The 18,484-nt window shown below is 36.3% G+C and overlaps 2 long non-coding RNA genes across 7 annotated transcripts in view; one reads left to right on the plus strand and one right to left on the minus strand.

Annotated features, from left to right (window-relative positions):
* The window catches only part of LOC105477030 (uncharacterized), a 93,442-nt gene that overhangs the window by 36,620 nt on the left and 38,338 nt on the right, over positions 1-18,484 (minus strand). The window contains exons 4-6 of one of the 5 annotated variants that reach the window (XR_011616852.1): positions 12,888-13,008; positions 9,458-9,510; positions 7,915-7,972 (exon numbers count right to left, since the gene is read on the minus strand). The exons of 1 other annotated variant lie outside the window; for it this stretch is intronic. This is a non-coding gene — a long non-coding RNA (uncharacterized lncRNA). Of the gene's footprint in view, positions 1-7,413; positions 7,973-8,800; positions 9,511-12,887; positions 13,009-18,484 lie in introns of those variants that run through there. 3 more of the 5 variants (XR_011616851.1, XR_984415.2, XR_984413.2) reach the window with 3 other exon arrangements.
* The window catches only part of LOC105477031 (uncharacterized), a 381,703-nt gene that overhangs the window by 10,004 nt on the left and 353,215 nt on the right, over positions 1-18,484 (plus strand). Inside the window, exon 1 of one of the 2 annotated variants that reach the window (XR_011616856.1) lies at positions 933-1,313. The exons of the other annotated variant lie outside the window; for it this stretch is intronic. This is a non-coding gene — a long non-coding RNA (uncharacterized lncRNA). Of the gene's footprint in view, positions 1-932; positions 1,314-18,484 lie in introns of those variants that run through there. 2 annotated transcript variants of the gene reach the window in all.

The raw sequence follows: 18,484 nt of genomic DNA on the forward strand, positions 1-18,484 counted from the left end.
CAAAGAACTTCGTCTTTACATTCAAGTGATCAATGATTCAGGTCGTGCCTGAAACATAGTAGGCCTTCAATAACCAATTGGTAAATTATAATCAAATGAATGAATGAATATATTTTTTAAAAAGATTCTGTCATTACCACCACAGAAGACAAACGAGATTTCTACTAATGGGTATCAGTGTCTTTAACACAAATACCAGAAATAACACATATTTCTGGTAGCTATCCTTAGAATTCCAGAAAGTGCAAATATTGATGAACTAAGACACAAAGTTCTTTGATTCCCTGTAGCTTAGTTTGCCCTCAGTTGTTTTATTGAAATAAGCTATGCGACATCACTCTGATTCATGGTGCACTCAAAATTAGCTTAAAATTATTAAGTGGGGCAATTTTGCCACCTGATTTGGAGCCAAGTTTTTTTTAGTACAGGGTACATGAATGTTTTTTTAAAAGCACCATTGGTAAAAGGGAAGGTAACAAAATTAATCTGATCTTGAAAGTTTGCTTAATTTCCATTTTTATAAGGGGATAGATGATTGATAGATCAGACACACATATATATTTTAACTCCTTACACAAACATTGAATCAATGTTGTCAATAAGAGAAAAGGACTGAGTTTCCAATTCAACGTACATATGCCTTGTTAACTTCTTCGTGTCTTTGTTTTCTTTTCATCATTGGTTTTCTTCCAGTGGCTCTTGGAGAAAGGGGTAAAAGCCTGTGCTCTTAGAAAGCACTAATGAAATAGATACGCCACAGCCTAGCAGATGGGTAAGTGTGCTGGAGGATGGACCTCACGTGGATTCCGAGCTGTGATTACACCCCCTCCTGGTTTCACCCCCAATGACTCCCACGGTGTGCACCTGTAGATTGTCAGCTCAGTTCTTTCAGCTGCACCACCAGAGATGCGCTTGCTGACAGAATAGCCTCTTCCCTCTGTGCAAGATTTATCTCTGTGCACATTTTGATGATCTCCCCACCTCTCTCATTTGATTTCAGCTGTGCTTGTTGTTATAATTATTCCACAAGTGTATGTTCAAACAGTGTGCTACCTCTTTAAAATTTTCTAAATACCTTGGGAACTCAAGCTTTCAGGAGAAGGCTTCTCCAGCCACCTGTGGCTGCAAAACTGTGTGTGTGACGGCTTGGAGACTGTCAGGAGTGGAAGGGTGATGTGTCCTGGCTCCCTGCCGTTCTAGAATGATAGGACGTTGCAATAGCAGCAAACTTGGAGTTCGTGTCTGACTTGGATACTTTACTGATGCAGAAACTGGAGTGTGGAGAAGATTAGTGATCTCTTCAAGTTCACCAGGTTAGTTATACCCTCCTCTTGAGGACCCTTTGGAAAGGGATTGTGACTTTTAAATAGAGTTGAATAACCTCAAGGAAGGTTTCACCTACCACCCATTCTCGTCTCTTACACTTTCCCCAAAGCTAGTTTCATTTTCTTTTTGGCTTTGAAAATATGTTATGTATATTATAGTTGCATTTCTATTTTGAGTTGTAACTGATGTTTATATATATATTTCTCCTCACTCTAGGCCTCTTGAGGGCAGGAACTCTATCTTATTCCCTTCTGAATCTTTAGTGCCTGTGATAAATACCTGATAAATATTTGTTAAATAAATTAATTATTAAAAGAATGTCTAAGGGAAGAAATTAAAGATTCAGTGGATGAAAGAGGGAAGGAAGAGCAATAAGTGGTTATGCTAACCCTCTTATTAGAGTATTGACATGATAAGAATTAATTTCATGCCCTGTGGAGGGTCTCTAGCTCTACCTGTAGCTAAGGGATATTGGCAAGCTACTTTTTTAACCTGGTCAAAAATCTTTTACATCAAGACAGTTATCAAAGAAAATCTATTTGTGTTTTTAGCTCACTGATTCTATCACATTTTTATCTAATCCATGAATAAAGATGAAATAATCTGTTACTTACCTAAGGATAATTTCAAAGTAAATTTGAGTACATGATAGTGGATTGTTTTGAATAATTTCATCAGGTATTTCTGCTGTCACCTAGACTTTTTTTTTCTTTTTCTTTTTTTTTTTTTTTTTAAGATGGGGCAATCTTGGGTCACTGCAAACTCCGTCTCCTGAATTCAAGTGATCCCCTGCCTCAGCCTCCTGAATAGCAGGGATTACAGGCATGCACCACCATGCCTGGCTAACTTTTGTGTTCTTAGTAGAGACAGGGTTTCACCATTTTGGCCAGGCTGGTTTTGAACTCCTGACCTCAGGTGATCCACCCACCTCAGTCTCCCAAAGTGCTAGGATTACAGGTGTGAGCCACTGTGTCTGACCTGTCACCTAGACTTAAAAAAGAAAAAAAAAAAAAAATATATATATATATATACACACACACACACACACATATACGTGTGTGTGTGTTGTTAGCTTTGAATTCTTTTCTAAATTAAAATATGTGTTTTCAAATGTCTAAGCTCATGGTAAAATCTACTTTACATCCTTATCAGTAGTGAATATGTATATATTCATGTACTAATTCATTATTCTGTGAACCAGTATTTCTGGGGGAATATGCTTTGTGCAAGTACTCCGCTACTTTCTCCAAGACAAAAAAATGAAAATAAAAATAACAAAACTCATTCTCTATACTCAAAGCACATAATTAATGTTATTATATTCAGTAAAAGCTGGAAAAGCCCAAATTTCCATATCTACCTCATATGTTATTTATTAAATTATATACCTATCACATTATATATGTATAAACACACATTTGGTGAATACACTCCAAGTAATTATGACATTATCCTGATAAGTCAAGATTTTACTGATGAATAATTTTAAAAAAGTAAATGCAAATGAGAGACACAACTCATGCTACTAATTGCACATAACTTACAAACTAATTTCAGTATTTAAGAAAATTTTATGTCAGTTGTGCTGTAGTTAAAAAAAAAAGGCTGAAAAGTAATGGTAGTCTCAAGCTCACAGTAACTGCTGTGGACATGAATAAAGGAACATAGTTTCTTTACTATGCATTCTGTGTGAGGCAGCACCCACAGTGTTTACCTGAAAACATTCTATTAGAGATCAGCGATGTGGAGCAGTCAGAGCACAATAATACCTTTTTGTTTAGAAGTACAAGATGTACTGTGGGCAGTACTTGAAGAAACTTTAAAGCCTAAAAATGGTTTATTGGTGGTAAGAATAGCAGCTAACAAGTATGGAGTGTGGTGTGTGTCTGGCACAATGGACTATACTTCATCTATTTCTGTATCAGCACAGTATGTTATAGATGGTCCTCAAATGTCTTGGAATCCAACATGGTTTTATAATTTTCAACTTTGTCACAGTTTGCAACAGCAGCAATTGAACCTACCTCTGGTTTGAATAGAACAGTGGTTGCCAGTGTCTGAGGAGAGGGGAAAATGGGATGTTGCTCAACTGGGACAGTTTCAGTTATATAAGATGAGGTCTACTGAACAGCACAGTACCTTATGTGTAACAATACCATCATTTGCACTTATACATTTGTTCAAAATGTAGAGCTCTTGTTAGGTGTCCTTACCACGCGCACACACAAAAGGGACACAAGTAAACTTCTGGAGGTGTTGGATATGTCTATGACCTTAATTATGATTATGGACTCTTGGGTGTATACATATGTCCAAACCTGTCAAAATGTATACATTAAATATGTGCAGGGTTTTTACTCATTTCTACTCAATAAGGCTGTTAAAAAAGAAAATGTATCTGGTTTTATTAGGAGAGATAAAAATTACTTAAAGATGTAAACTTTGGGGCAAGCCTATTAATCAACAACTCAGCCTAACACCAAAGTGACATTGGAACTCACACTGCAGCTTTTTTATCCAATGCAAAATTGGAGAGAAAGATAGCTGCAAAGCGACAGTGTAATTTTCATCATCAGGAACAGGTGTTCCGCGTCAGTGTCAATTAGTGCGGGGCTGGATGTACAGAAGCAACACATTAGGGATGCAGTGGGCTCCCTTTATGATGCTTCGAGTCCAGAGATGAGCCAAGGGACTGAACTTTGGCCAAATCATCTCTTTCTTCTCTCCTGATGTGTAAGCCTGTCTGCCACTCTTGTTCTGAATGCTTTTCATCTTGTATATTAAAGGTGAGTAAAGCATTTCCCCTGCAACATGACTGGCAAGTCTAAAGATGCACATTGCCTAATTTCTTAGTTGTTGTCTCAATAGGTACTTAAGAAAAATCCTGAGAGTGACAGTTCACTAGAGCAAGAGTGGTTTGCAAAGAGTTCCAAAAGTAAACATAAATGTTTAGTTCAGCATATTACTGATAGAATTCATACCCTGGATTAAGAAACACATATTTATATAAATTTTCTCTCTCTCTCCTTCCTGTTGAATGATTTTGTGTTCGAGTAACAGGTAATTGTGCAAGTATTTTTATTTATTTGTTTGTTTGCTTATTTATTTATATTTGAGACAGAGTCTTGCTCTGTTGCCCAGGCTGGAGTGCACTGGTGCGATCTCAGCTCACTGCAGCCTCTGCCTCCTGGGTTCAAGTGATTCCCGTGCCTCAGCCTCCTGAGTAGCTGGGATTACAGGCGTGCGCTAGCACGCCCAGCTATTTTTCTATTTTTAGTCGAGAAGGGGTTTCACCACATTGGCCAGGCTGGTCTCAAACTCCTGACCTCAAGTGTTCCATCTGCCTCGGTCTCCCAAAGTGCTGGGATTACAGGTATGAGCCCTCGTGCCCGGCCCCATTTGTGCGTGTATTTATACTTAATATTGAGTGTACATTATTATGTTATTATTTACTATTTATATATCACATAACCTTGAAGTATTAAGATCTTTTCTATCAAGTAGAAAAGAAAAATACAAAACAGCAGGAATAAATATGTGATCTCTGGCTTTTTAACTTCTTTACAGAACTTATAATTATTTCTAAATGTTATTTGTTTAATTCTTTCTAAAAATGAAGATGGCTGAAATATTAGCCAAAAGATTACATTTACTACACAAAATGATGTTAGATAATGTAACAATAATTGACAAGTCCACTGTTCTATATTTCCAGTACTTTTGGTAGACCAAGTTTTATCAAAGCAGAAAGTTAGTTTCATTCTCTACACTTCTGATCATATGAATAACACAGTGGCTAGCAGATAGTATGGCTCTATTTATCTGTCCATTTTGGCTAAACCCCGGAATCTATTGGGAAGTTTATATTCATATTTAGTAATTACCAATGAAGCCACGGGATCTAGCAGCTTTGTGTTCTTTTCTCCTGATTTAGTATGAATTTTTCCTCATGAAGCATTCGTTTTTAATTTACTTATGACTCTGATTTTCTGCAGATTTAAGTAGGTAGAAAAAGCACAGTGAAGTAATGTCCTTATGTATATTTAAACACATACATTGAATTAAATACATATAAATGACAATGAAAAGGAGAGATTGCAAACCTTTTCCTACGCAAGGTTCTTCACTTGTTGTTAGGTCCGACCAATCAAATTGGCACAGTAAGAGGTGAGATTTTTGTTTACTCTTCATCTATTGCATTGAGTCACCATTACTACTTCATTAGTTTAAGGTGTTTTTCTAATATTGGGCTTGTACATAAATATCTGTTTTAAATATCTTCAAGAAATTTTTAAAAACTATATGCAAGGGAGAGAAAGATGTCAATGGTTTGCCAAATACTAACTCCCAACAGAGAAATGGAAACTATAAAGAAAAAAAATCAAAAGGAACTATAATTCAAAAGAACAATCAAAATGAAAAATTCACTAGATGTGCCTGACAGCAGATTTGAGATTGCAGAAAAATTAATTGGTTAATTTGAAGATAAGTAATAGCAATTATGCAATTTGAAGAATATACAGGAAACAAAATTAAAGTTAGCTGAGCTTCAGGGACTTGTGGCACAATGCCAGGCATACCAATTTTTGTGTAATCATGGTCCCAAAAGGACATAAGGGAGACAAAGGGAAAAGAAAATGGAATAAATAATGATCAAGACTTTCCTGAAATTGATAGAAAGAAAGTTAATCTGAAGATCTAGGAGCTCAACAAACTTTAAGTATAATAAACACAAAAGATGTTCACCTAGGTACATCATAACCAAACCCATGAAAGCCAGAGACAAACAGATAATCTTGAAAGCAACAAGAGAAACTTGACTCATGAGATAGAAGAGTACATTACATTTTGTTAAATTTTATTGTGTATGTTTCATGAATTTATAAAAATTTTGATGACTTTGCTTTTGAAAAAACGAATGGCAGAAGGCAATGGAATGACATTCTCAAATGCTGAAAGCAAAAATAGTTAACCCCAAACTTTATATCCAACAAAACTATCCAATACTGATAAAATTAATTTATTTACTTAATCTTATTGAGCCAGTTATTGCTATAAACATATATAGAAGAGTGCTTCCACTTTCCCCCAAAATGTTCCATTTTCTTGAGATTTATATCCTTTTGAGGATGCAATCAATCAAGCAAACGTATGACAGGTACTGAAAAGTGTTATGAATCTGTTTAAAAAGCATTCTGGTAGATTTTAGCTGCTCTTTCCACCAAAAAAATATGGTAATTGTGGGATAATAGGTATGTTCATTTGCTTCACTGTATCAAACCTTTTACTTTCTCTTACATATACCATGATGTCATGTTTGATACCTTAAAAGCATATGTTAAAATTTATTTTTAAAGAAATGAATTTCAGGAAGGCAAAAAATACCAATAGGCTAGCATGGGTAAAGCTCAGTAAGGATGAGGGAAAATGGAGGGGAAGGGGACTGAGGAATTGGTTAAAAAAATCACCCTGGGGCCTTGCATGTTCTGGAGGGACTCTGGTTTCTGCAGTGATTGCATTGAGAGCAGAAGAGTTACACAGTCTCATTTCAACATGAACATTTCTTAAAATCATCAGTTAATCATAGTATGGTACATTCAGGATACCATTTGCCTGTAATATTAAAAAACAAAATAGTATATAAATGCATAACATTATAAGATAATGGTAGGAAAAAATGTAAATCAACTTATATTAGTGTTTACTGCTTAGAATGAAGGTAAGAAAGGAGAGTGGTGAAAGATATATGAAGAAGGTTTCAAATATATTTGTAATATTTTAATATCTTAAAATCAGATAAAAAGTGACAAATTATTGGCATTAATTATTGAATAATGGTGGTCTCCATTTTCTCTGAAGTGTTTCTTACCCAGAATTGTTTATGAAATAGGGAATATAGGCCTAAACAAAAGTTTCTTACAGGGGCCTTGACATAGTTTGGATTCGTGTCCCCACCCGAATCTCAGGTGGTAATCTCCAGTGTTGGAGGTAGGGCCTGGTGATAGATGATTGGATCATGGAGACGTATCCTTCATGAATGGCTTGGCACCATCCCCTCAGTCCTGTTCTTATAGTGAGTGAGTGAGTTATCACAAGATCTGGTTGTTTAAAAGTGTGTAGCACCGTCCCCTGCCTCTTCCTCCTGCTCCAGCCACATGAGATGCGCCTGCTTCCCTTTCACCTTCCACCATGGGTATAAGTCTCCTGAGTCCTCCCCAGAAGCAGAAGCTGCTATGCTTCCTTAACAGCCTGCAGAAACGTGAGCCAAGTCAACCTCTTTTCTACATATATTACCCAGTCTCAGGTATTTCTTTATAGCAATGTGAGAGAACAAATGTTATCGTAATTATTCAACTGCAATACTTTATGATTTATTGGTCTTTTTTATTGACAATCCAGGTAAAGAGCAGACTGAATCAAAGTTAGAAAATAGCACCTACCAAAGTCAGGTTGTGTAATAGATTTGTTACGTTTGTCTGCCTCTTATCTCATAGGCACCTATTAGGTTGAAATTACCATTCTTAGTTTATGAAAATGATAAAATAATTGGCCATCCACACTGTCTGACTTAGTAGAAGGATTGCCGTGGTTGAGTGTTTCCTCCTTCCTGAGAGCTGGTTTCCTCTTCATTTGAAAGCACATTGTTCTGTATCAAACAAATGTGGGGGGAAGTCCTATTAAACTTAAAAGTGACTCTAAGAAGCTGAAATTTATATTATGGACAACATGAAAATCCAAGCTTGTTCTAGTATTATCAAATCTCTTTTTTTTTTTTTTTTTTTTTTTTGAGACGGAGTCTCGCTCTGTCGCCCAGGCTGGAGTGCAGTGGCCGGATCTCAGCTCACTGCAAGCTCCGCCTCCCAGGTTCACACCATTCTCCTGCCTCAGCCTCCCGAGTAGCTGGGACTACAGGCGCCTGCCACCTCGCCCGGCTAGTTTTTTGTATTTTTTAGTAGAGACGGGGTTTCATCATGTTAGCCAGGATGGTCTTGATCTCCTGACCTCGTGATCCACCCGTCTCGGCCTCCCAAAGTGCTGGGATTACAGGCTTGAGCCACCGCGCCCGGCTATCAAATCTCTTTATAGATGAAGTGCACTAGATTTACAGTTTGCCTTTCAAACATATAAAAAATGTTTATAAACGCATTAAATCGGTGCAAAATATAAGATTAACTTTTGTTGGCCAAATATTTCATAAATCCTGATCAAACTGCTTATCCAAACTGTTGATGTTATATTTATTCTCATGAATTCTTTGAGACAAAGACCAAAGTTTCAGAGGCTTTCAGACACAAGAGGAAAAGAAGCAGTAAAAGGTCACCGGAGGCCAGAAAGAGAGAGACTAAAAACAGTTTGCTAAAAAAGAAGTTCATTTAAACACAGTAATTTGAAAACAGACACAACAGGAAACAATCTATATTATCTTTTATTTGCTCAATCTTTTTGGTTTTACTGCTGCCAATTCCACCCCTGCAGTTCAGACCTGGCAGCAGAATCTCTCCTGCTTTCCAGCAGCTTTTCACAAGTTGATAAGGAACCAAACTCAAAGGAAAAAAAAAAAAAAGAGAGCGAGTGAGGGGGAGAGAGAGAGAGAGAGAAAGGAATAGACTAAAATCTCTGACTTGGCCTTTTTTCTCTATGTGTATCTTATTTCTTGCAGCTTCACCCTGAACATGGTAAGGTTCGACAATGGAAATTTGAGCCTGACTTAGAAATGCCTCTGTCTGTGACTACCGTAAACCTTCGCCTTAATGGTTTTATTCATCCGTATAAAGTCCTCAGCAGTATTGTGTATATCTTGAAAACATAATGACTGTTAGTCAATTCATTCTCATGTCCTCTGAAGGTGAAATCCTTTGATATGTAGAGCTGCAGAACTGTGTAGTTGCACCAGGAGAAATAGCATTCCAACTATGATCTTACATAGTGCAGTCATTTATTTAAGTAAAGCCATCTGTCATATTTTGGGTGGAAAATTACATAGTCAAGATGGATTTTTTTTGAAAAAAACATACTGTTGCCATGCTTTGGTTGACAGGGGTTTATTCTTCAAATTGAAACAGTAATTCTTACTCATCTTCAATGTTATTTTTGTAAAATAAATCCCAATGAACTGCTGCGTTTTAAATACCTCATTGTGATTCACACCAGTGACATTCAGGGCATCTTCCTGAAGCATCAGTTCTGGAATAGATTGATCAATATGTCAATTTGGATCGAGTTCTTTATTGCAGTTGTTTCAAAATTAAAGAACTGTCTTTTCCAAAGTCATTAGTTTGCCAAGTGAGTTGAAGTAATGGCTCTCCGCCATCCTTTCTAACCTTAGTTTGTTGAAAATGTTTTCTAATGACATTCCCTGAACATTTTCCAAAACAAGTTGTCCAAGGTTTTCTTCATGACCCTAATATGTTTCCCTGTGATAGATTTGGGTCCTTTGTTCTGCACTTCAATTTCTCCTTCAGCTAAAATTTATCTTCCCATTAGCAAGTTGTTACTTTATAGTCTGCTTTGTGGGTGATAAACCCTACAAGAGAACATTAGACTTTGAAAGACCCTTGGTTTCCCTCCAGAGCTTTTCTGAGAGCAAAAGGGACATTTTGAATATTGACCATGACCAGCATGGGGCATTGTCTTCTAAACACCCTGAATGGCATAGACAGTTTCAAATACTCCAAAAAGAGAGAGAGAAAAAACAAATGAATTAAATTTTATGCATATGTTTATTTTCCAAGGTAGAATTAGGATTCAACCGTTTCTAGGACTGTGGGTTAAATTTTAGGGCATGGGTTTCTGAGGAAGTTGATAAGACCCAGAGTATTTGGCATCAACAGATGATGTAAGTAGCCTACAGATAAATCTGGGGAGAGTTTCATAACAAAGCATATTTTCCTAAGAGATTGTTCACTTTTTAAATGCTTATCTCACCAGTTTAAAATCAGGTAAAATTTTCATGTCATTTAAAGTGATTTTTAAATGCAGCATCATCTTATCTTGGTGAAATATATTCTGAGGATTCAATTGTCTCAATACTCCAAGAACAACTAGGATTTTAAATCTCATGCTACAGTTAGGCGTTGTTGTTCTCCCCTGTAGCTCTAAGGTTAGTTACATGTCAGCTTCTCTTATTTGAACCAACTTTTGGAGTAATGCTCTCCTAAAAGCAAAACTTACCTCCAGGACCATAGGCATTAAGAATCAACAAAGCATCAAAAAACTATATGTGTGATCTTATTTTTATAGTGTTATGTCATTTGTCTTCTTTAATATGCTTCTTGTTTATCGGCTCCCTTTAATTCTTGTTCAAAATCTAATAAAGTTTGATCTCAACCACACAAAAGAACTCATGTAGAAATTAAAACAATTCAGTGAGCAAAAGTATTTGATAGAAATTGATATAAATGAAACCAATTTTAATTAGGTACTTGAATCCATCACTCTTATTGTTATACAAAGTATATAGAAAAAATAAGTGAAGGCACATTTTATTGAATTTTCCTTTTGTTTTGTTTTTATTTTCTTAATATATTTTTTGGTTCTTGTTCTGGCTTCTTGTGTTGTTCTCTAAATGTATTCGTTTTTTAATCTTTGTTAATTTCTAGCCAATGTCTCTTAAGCTTTGTAGTTTCCACTGAGTATACTCCTGCCTCACAAACACAAACACCATTTTATCCCCTTTTTGATGTTAATACAGATTAACATAAAGTTTAGAAATGATGAAGTACATACTCATTGGCCCAAAGATAATGCAATACTTTTCTATTACCCATACTTCTTGAACTAAGAATATTTAACTAGTTTATTGTGCCCATGGGGCTTGTGCTGTATTATTAACCACACCATCACAATTCAGTGTCACAGTTTTTGAAGACCACCTCCATTTCTTCAAATTTATTACTGGGATTGATTTCCCTATGAGTCTTGTTTCATCAGATATGAGGGTTTTCGTTTGTTTGTTTGTTTGTTTGTTTAACTCGTCAAGGGTTTTATTCCTTTGGACATTTTGAATGAAGACGATATTCACTGAGGGCATTAGAGGGTCTTAAGTTGTAGGAAAATCTAACCAGTCGCCCTGTAGAATAATTAGCCTTCCATCTGGTTTGGCACGGAAAAGCATGAGCCCACATAGGGGAAGGGAAGAAACTTCGGGCACTTCAGGTATATTGTGATAGTTATTTTTGCAGTTTGTATTTTTTCCAGTGCAAGGGAAAACAAAAATCTTTCTTTCATTTATGTATTGTCTAAAATTGTGTCATTATTCTTTCATTTGTGTATTGTCTAAAAGTGTATCATCATTGATGAGATAGGTGTGCCATATTTTATATTAATTGTTTTTATTGGTTGCACTAAACCTGCTGGGAGAACTGAAGTATAGAGTTAAGGTGATGATTGTCTCTGATAAAACTTAAGTCATTGGATTAGTAGGCTAAGTCAGAAGTACAAATGCTTAATCAATAAAGAGGAAAAGTCTGGTAAAAAGGTCATAAACACTAGCATGAAACTCACAGATACTCTTATTCCAAAGGTTTTGAGCAGAAGTTATCTACTTCGTACTGCCATTGGCCTGTTTGAAGATCTTGGCATTTCCTGGCAGATTTACTAGATCATCTTACTAACCTGTACAACTTCAGTTAAAGATCTTTGTTAAAATAGAGCTTTCTAGTTCCGCTAAGATTCCTTCTATTTGTTCAAAAGTTCGGAGTGACTAGGTGAGTGAAGTTTCTGAAGAACAGCAAACCCTAGAATAATTCAAGAATAACTATTCCGGCCGGGAGCAATGGCTCACGCCTATAATCCCAGCACTTTGGGGTGCCAAGGCAGGCAGATCACCTGAGGTCAGGAGTTCAAGACCAGCCTGGCCAACATGGTGAAACCCCATCTCTACTAAAAATACAAAAATTAGCTGGGTGTGGTGGCAGGTGCCTGTAATCCCAGCTACTCGGGAGGCTGAGGCAGAAGAATAGCTTGAACCTGGGAGGCAGAGGTTGCAGTGAGCCGAGATCGTGCCATTGCACTCTAGCCTGGGGGACAAGAGTGAGACTTCGTCTCAAAATAATAATAATAATAACTATTCCAGTTAACTATGTTCCCATTTGACTGGATAGAAAAGTTGCAATGTCCCAGACAGGAAAGACAAACTTCATGTATGTGTGTGTATGTGTGTGTGTGTGTGTGTGTGTGTGTGTGTGTATTTATTTATAGCTCTGTGGATGCTGTGACTTTTTTGAAAGGAAAATGATTCAAACCATCCACAAAGTATGCATACTATTTTTAGTACATATTTATAGTCCACAAAAAGAACCAATTGTATGAAATCTATTTGTAGACAGATGCTCAGGGATTCCTTAAGGGCAGGGTTCCTGTTCATCTCACTTTTATTATTTTCCCATAAGTGTATTAGTTACAGGGCTGGGCGCTGTGGCTCTCACCTGTAATCCCAGCACTTTGGGAGGCCGAGGTGGGTGGATCATTTGAGGTCAGGATTTCAAGACCAGCCTGGCCAATATGGTAAAAACCTGCCTTCACTAAAAGCACATAAATTAGCTGGGCGTGGTGGTGCGCACCTGTAATCCCAGCTGCTCAGGAGGCTGAGCCAGGAGAATTGCTTGAACCCGGGAGGCGCAGGTTGCAGTGAGCAGAGATCACACCGCTGCACTCCACTCCAGCCTGGGCGACAGAGCAAGACTTCCTTTCAAAAAAAAAAAAAAAAAATTATATTAGCTACAGAGAAGGCAAGAATTACCCATCCTCTGCTATTCAAAAAATGTTTTCCCACCCATGTTTATTTAATATTACAGCCAATTTACCACTACTGTGATGGTTTCCTTCATGGAGGATTTTGGCTAGTAAATTTGAGAGGTTTTTCGTTTGTTTTATTCTGGTGCTACCTAATAACCATTATGGTTGGTGCCAAGTCTTGTCTTCATGGATCTTATAGCTCAATTATTCCAGGGCTTTTCCTAAGAATTCACAAAGCCACATTTTTGTGCCCAAAACAGAAGATGTTAATTTCTCCATGGAAATGTTGATAAATTTTTTGTTATTATTGGTCTGTAAAAAGTCAAAGCAGACTGTTTAGTGGAGCAAACTACTGTAACATTTCTATAGTCTTTCTAAGGTATACATAATGTATTTTAATGATATTTTCATAGTATCTGCTCTGCAGTATGCTACCTTGTATTGTACCTTTTATTGTGAGTCTTAATTTAACAACAGCAATTACTGAAGATAGAAAAAAATACTTCACATTTGTTTTTCATTTTTAAAGAGTGTCTGCGAAGGTTAAAAGACCTCTTTATTTCTATGCTATCTCAAATAATGCATTATTCTAAAAATGTACTGTCGTTACTATATATATTTACCCTGTTAGTAATCTGACATGCCCTAGAATGGACCACATTTGCCATTTGAACGTTTTTGGCTTCCGTTTTTGTTTTCGTTTTTGTTTTTGTTTTTGTTTTTGTTTTTGTTTTTTTGGAACTTACAAGAGACTAGATATTGCATACCATCCTCGTATCCTTTTTTATTTTTAAGCTTAGAACCATGAACAAAAAACGTCCAGGCAGGATATGGTGTAAGAGCATTCCAAAAAACAGTTCATTGCCATTCCCAGAACACGCATGAACTAAAAACCAGTATTCTATACTGGATAAATGTTAAAAGTTTCTCCTTTAAGGGTGTTATACAACTGGATGGTCTTAAGAAGAATACAACACCAATTCATAAGAAGTTAATCAACTAGTAGAAAACTGTTGGTGTTTTCCTTTAGCAATAGATATTCACTCTATGTAGTAACATGAGATTTAATGATCCTTATACAAGATCTGAAGGTGGTGTGACTAATTTATTTGAGATCTATAATTGCTCTGAGGCTGAGTCTCAGCCTTGGCCTGCTGTTGAACATAGCCTAAATGTTTATACACATATGGAAAGAAAGATGTATGATTGTATTAGTTTCCTAGGGCTGTGGCAACAAACTACCACAAACAGAGGCTTAAGACAAAGACATTTATTCTCTCATGGTTCTAGGGTCTAGAAGTCCAAAATCGTGTTAGCCAAGCTGGTTCTTTCCAGTGGTTCTGACCGAGTATTCCACACCTGTCACCTGGCTTTCGGTGGTTGCTTTCAGTCCTTGGCATGCCTTGGCTTATAGCTGCATCACTGCAATCTCCTCCTTCATTTGCACATGGCGTTCCCCTCTCTGCATCACTGCATATCCTCTCCTCTTTTTATAAGGAGTCAGTTATCAGATTTAGGGTGGACCCAAATCCAATATAACCTCAACTTAACTAATTACATATGCAATGACCCTATTTCCAAATAAGGTGACATCCTGAAGTTCTGGGTAGATATGAATTTTGGAGGGACACTACAATAATGACCACCAGGAACTATCAATGACCCTGCTATAATTAAACTACCTATGTTTACAAATTCTTTTGTCCATAGAGATACTGGGACCATAGCTTATTCTTTGATAATTTCTTGATTCATAAATGGTGTAGGCATTTAGAAGTCTAGTTTTACTTTAGATATGTGTGAGAAAATTTATAAGAACTTCTAAAATAATCTCTCTGCAATATGCTTTATCTGAAAGTTCCATTTGTAATGTAGCTTCTATCTATTAAATCTATAGAAATTATGTCATGGTAGAGAAATAAGTATTTGTCTAAAAAGGATCCTGAAAAAAGTTACAGATTGAGATTTGGGAAAGAACTTAACAATTGGTAGAAATTTCTATTACTTGAGTAGCTTTAGTAAATAAAGCAAATAAAGTTCATTTGACCTCAAGCTTTTTAAAGCTGATAATTTACCATCAAGCTCAACTTTGTTTTAGTTCCCGCCCCCCCCTCCTCCCCCAACACACACACAATGTACCACAGCCAGTCATTTTTACTTCAGGACAGTTTCTCTCTTTCACCTTCTCTCTCTTTTTATTCTTTAATTACAAGTCAATTAGTCTTCCTTCTTATTTTTCAAGTATCTTTAAAACTTTGCTCTGATGGGCAGTCCTAGTGGGCTTAATGGTAGATATTTTCAGTCATGCAGATAATAAATCTGTAATGTTGTCCATTTATACTTTATTATTGGGAGTAAAGAAAGAATAGGATGTATTGGAATACTAACGCCTTCCTCCTGGTGACAACTTTGGCAGACTTTGTCAGGTTGTCCTTTTACATTTTACCCAAAATTGAACTTTGATTCTTCCCCTGGCTCTTCTGTTTGCAATATGTACACAGGTACTTTATGGAGGGAAGCTTTTGGTTCTTTCATCGAAAAGGACTTAGTTTGTATTGATTTCTAGTCCGTTAACTTTTTAAGGCTCTCAGGAAACATCTACCACCTATCAGATATTTTCTAATTGGTAATTGTACATTTCAATTTTTAACTGTCTCTTAATTCAAATTTGAGCCCATTTATAAAGAGAGTTAGTGTCCCTTTATTTTAGCTCTTGGTCTATTCCAAAATACTGTTTGAAAGCAGTCTAAAATTTATTTGAATTTTTACTTAGTTTATAATTTGAATCTTTGTCCAATTTCCTTTTAAAAAGGAGGCTTCTGAAATTTTTTTAATGTTTCAAATTATTTTTTTTCTTGCCTTCTCATGGCAATTATTTTTACACACCTGAGTCATTTAAATATTTTTCTCAGCTTTTAAATAGTTTTTCGCACCTGAGGGAAAGACAATTAAATAAAGTAGTTTAGGTTTGTGTCCATGTGTGCTCAATGATTAGCTCCTACTTAAAAGTGAGAATATGCAGTATTTGGTTGTCTGTTCCTCTGTTAATTTGCTTAGGATTATGGCCTCCAGCTTTATTTATTTCACTGCAAAGGATATGATTTCATTCTTTTTTATGGCTGCATACTGTTTCATGGTGTATATGTGCCACATTTTCTTTATCTAGTCCACTTCTATGTGTTTGCTATTGTGAATAGTGTGGCGATGAAGATACAAGTGCATTTTTGTTATAATTATCTGTTTTCCTTTGGTTATATGCCAAGGATTGGGATTCCTGGGTCGAATGGTAGCTGTGTTTTTGAGAAATCTCAAAACTGCCTTCCACGTGGCTACACTAATTTACATTCCCACCAACAGTGTATAAGCATCTTCTTCTCTTCCAAGACTTGTCAGCATCTGTTGTTTTTTTGACATTTCAATCATGGCCATTCTGACTGATATGAGATTGTGTCTCACTGTGGTTTTGATTTGCATTTATCTGATGATCAGTGATGATGTGCATTTTTCATGTGTGTTGCCAGCCTTCATGTGTTTTCGTTTGAGAATTGTCTGTTTATGTCCTTTGCCCATTTTTTTTTTCCAGTGGAGTTATTTGATTTTAGCTTGTTGATTTGTTTAAGTTCTTTATGGATTCTGGATATTAGACCTTTGTCAGATGCATAATTTGTGAATGTTTTCTCCCATTCTGTGGTTTTCGGATTGTTCATAGTTTCTTTTGCTCTGTAGAAGCTTTTTAGTTTAACTAGACACCACTTGTCAAGTATTGTTTTTGTTGCAATTGTTTTTGGGAACTTACTCAAATATTATTTGCCAAGACTGACGTCAAATTTCCCAGGTTTCCTAGGTTTTCTTTTCAGATTTTTATAGTTTGAGGTCTTACATTTAAATCTTTAATCCATCTTGAGTTAATTTTTGTATATGGCAAAATGTAGGGGTCAGTATCATTCTTCTGCATATAAATGGCCAGTTATCCCAGCACCATTCATTGAATAGGGAGTCCTTTCCTCATTGCTTGTTTTCATTGGTCTTGTTGGAGAGCAGATGGTTGAAGGTTTGTGGTTTTATTTCTGAGTTTTCTTTTCCATTGGTCTGTCTGCCTCATTCTCCCTTGCTGTACTCCAATATGTAGACAGAGATCATTTAAAAAATGCAAATCTTGTTATACCATTTCTTATATACTCTGCTCATAAAACTTTTTTAAAATTACCACTATGAGCTGATGACAATGTCAGTGATAAAATACTCTTCTCCCCAAAAGTATTGTGTTGATCTTATTTCTAAACAATTACAACAATTACTGTTGAGTTTTAATATATTTGTAAGCTTCAAATTAGCACAATTTTGTTGCTTATTCTTTAGTAGACATTGTATTCTACAAGTAAGTCAAGTGGGAAAATTCCCTGGATGTACTAGTTTGCCCCTATATACATGAACTCTCCTGCTTGGATCTCTTTGAAGAATGAGTTTGTAACAGTTTGGATTTCTTCATGCTATCTTGGGTACAATTTCTGTTTCTACCGTCTGTGGTACTACTACACTATCCTGCATTTCAACAGTAGATGCGAGATAAACTCACAGAATAGTGATTATAGAGATGAAACAATGTGGCTTTACTTTAATTCTGTCATACTGTGTGACCACTTGGAGTTGTATTTATTATTTATTTATTTATTTTTATTATACTTTAAGTTCTAGGGTACATGTGCACAATGTGCAGGTCTGTTACATATGTATACATGTGCCTAGTTGGTGTACTGCACCCATTAACTCATCATTTATATTAGGTATGTCTCCTAATGCTATCCCTCCCCCCTACCCCCTCCCCACAATAGAACCCGGTGTGTGATGCTCCCCTTCCTGTGTCCAAGTGATCTCATTGTTCAATTCCCACCTATGAGTAAGAACATGCGGTATTTGGTTTTCTGTTCTTGCGATAGTTTGCTGAGAATGATGGTTTCCACCTGCATCCATGTCCCTACAAAGGACACGAACTCATCCTTTTTTATGGCAGCATAGTATTCCATGTTGTATATGTGCCACATTTTCTTAATCCAATCTGTCACTGATGGACATTTGGGTTGATTCCAAGTCTTTGCTATTGTGAATAGTGCCACAATAAACATACATGTGCATGTGTCTTTATAGCAGCATGACTTATAATCCTTCGGGTATATCCCCAGTAATGGAATGGCTGAGTCAAATGGTATTTCTAGTTCTAGATCCTTGAGGAATCGCCACACTGTTTTCCACAATGATTGAACTAGTTTACAGTCCCACCAACAGTGTAAAAGTGTTCTTATTTCTCCACATCCTTTCCAGCACCTGTTGTTTCCTGATTTTTTAACCATTTCTTGTTTTTGTCAGGTTTGTCAAAGATCAGATGGTTGTAGATGTATGGTATTATTTCTAAGGGCTCTGTTCT

This window comes from Macaca nemestrina, chromosome 19 (assembly GCF_043159975.1).
Source record: "Macaca nemestrina isolate mMacNem1 chromosome 19, mMacNem.hap1, whole genome shotgun sequence".
Taxonomy (NCBI): domain Eukaryota; kingdom Metazoa; phylum Chordata; class Mammalia; order Primates; family Cercopithecidae; genus Macaca; species Macaca nemestrina.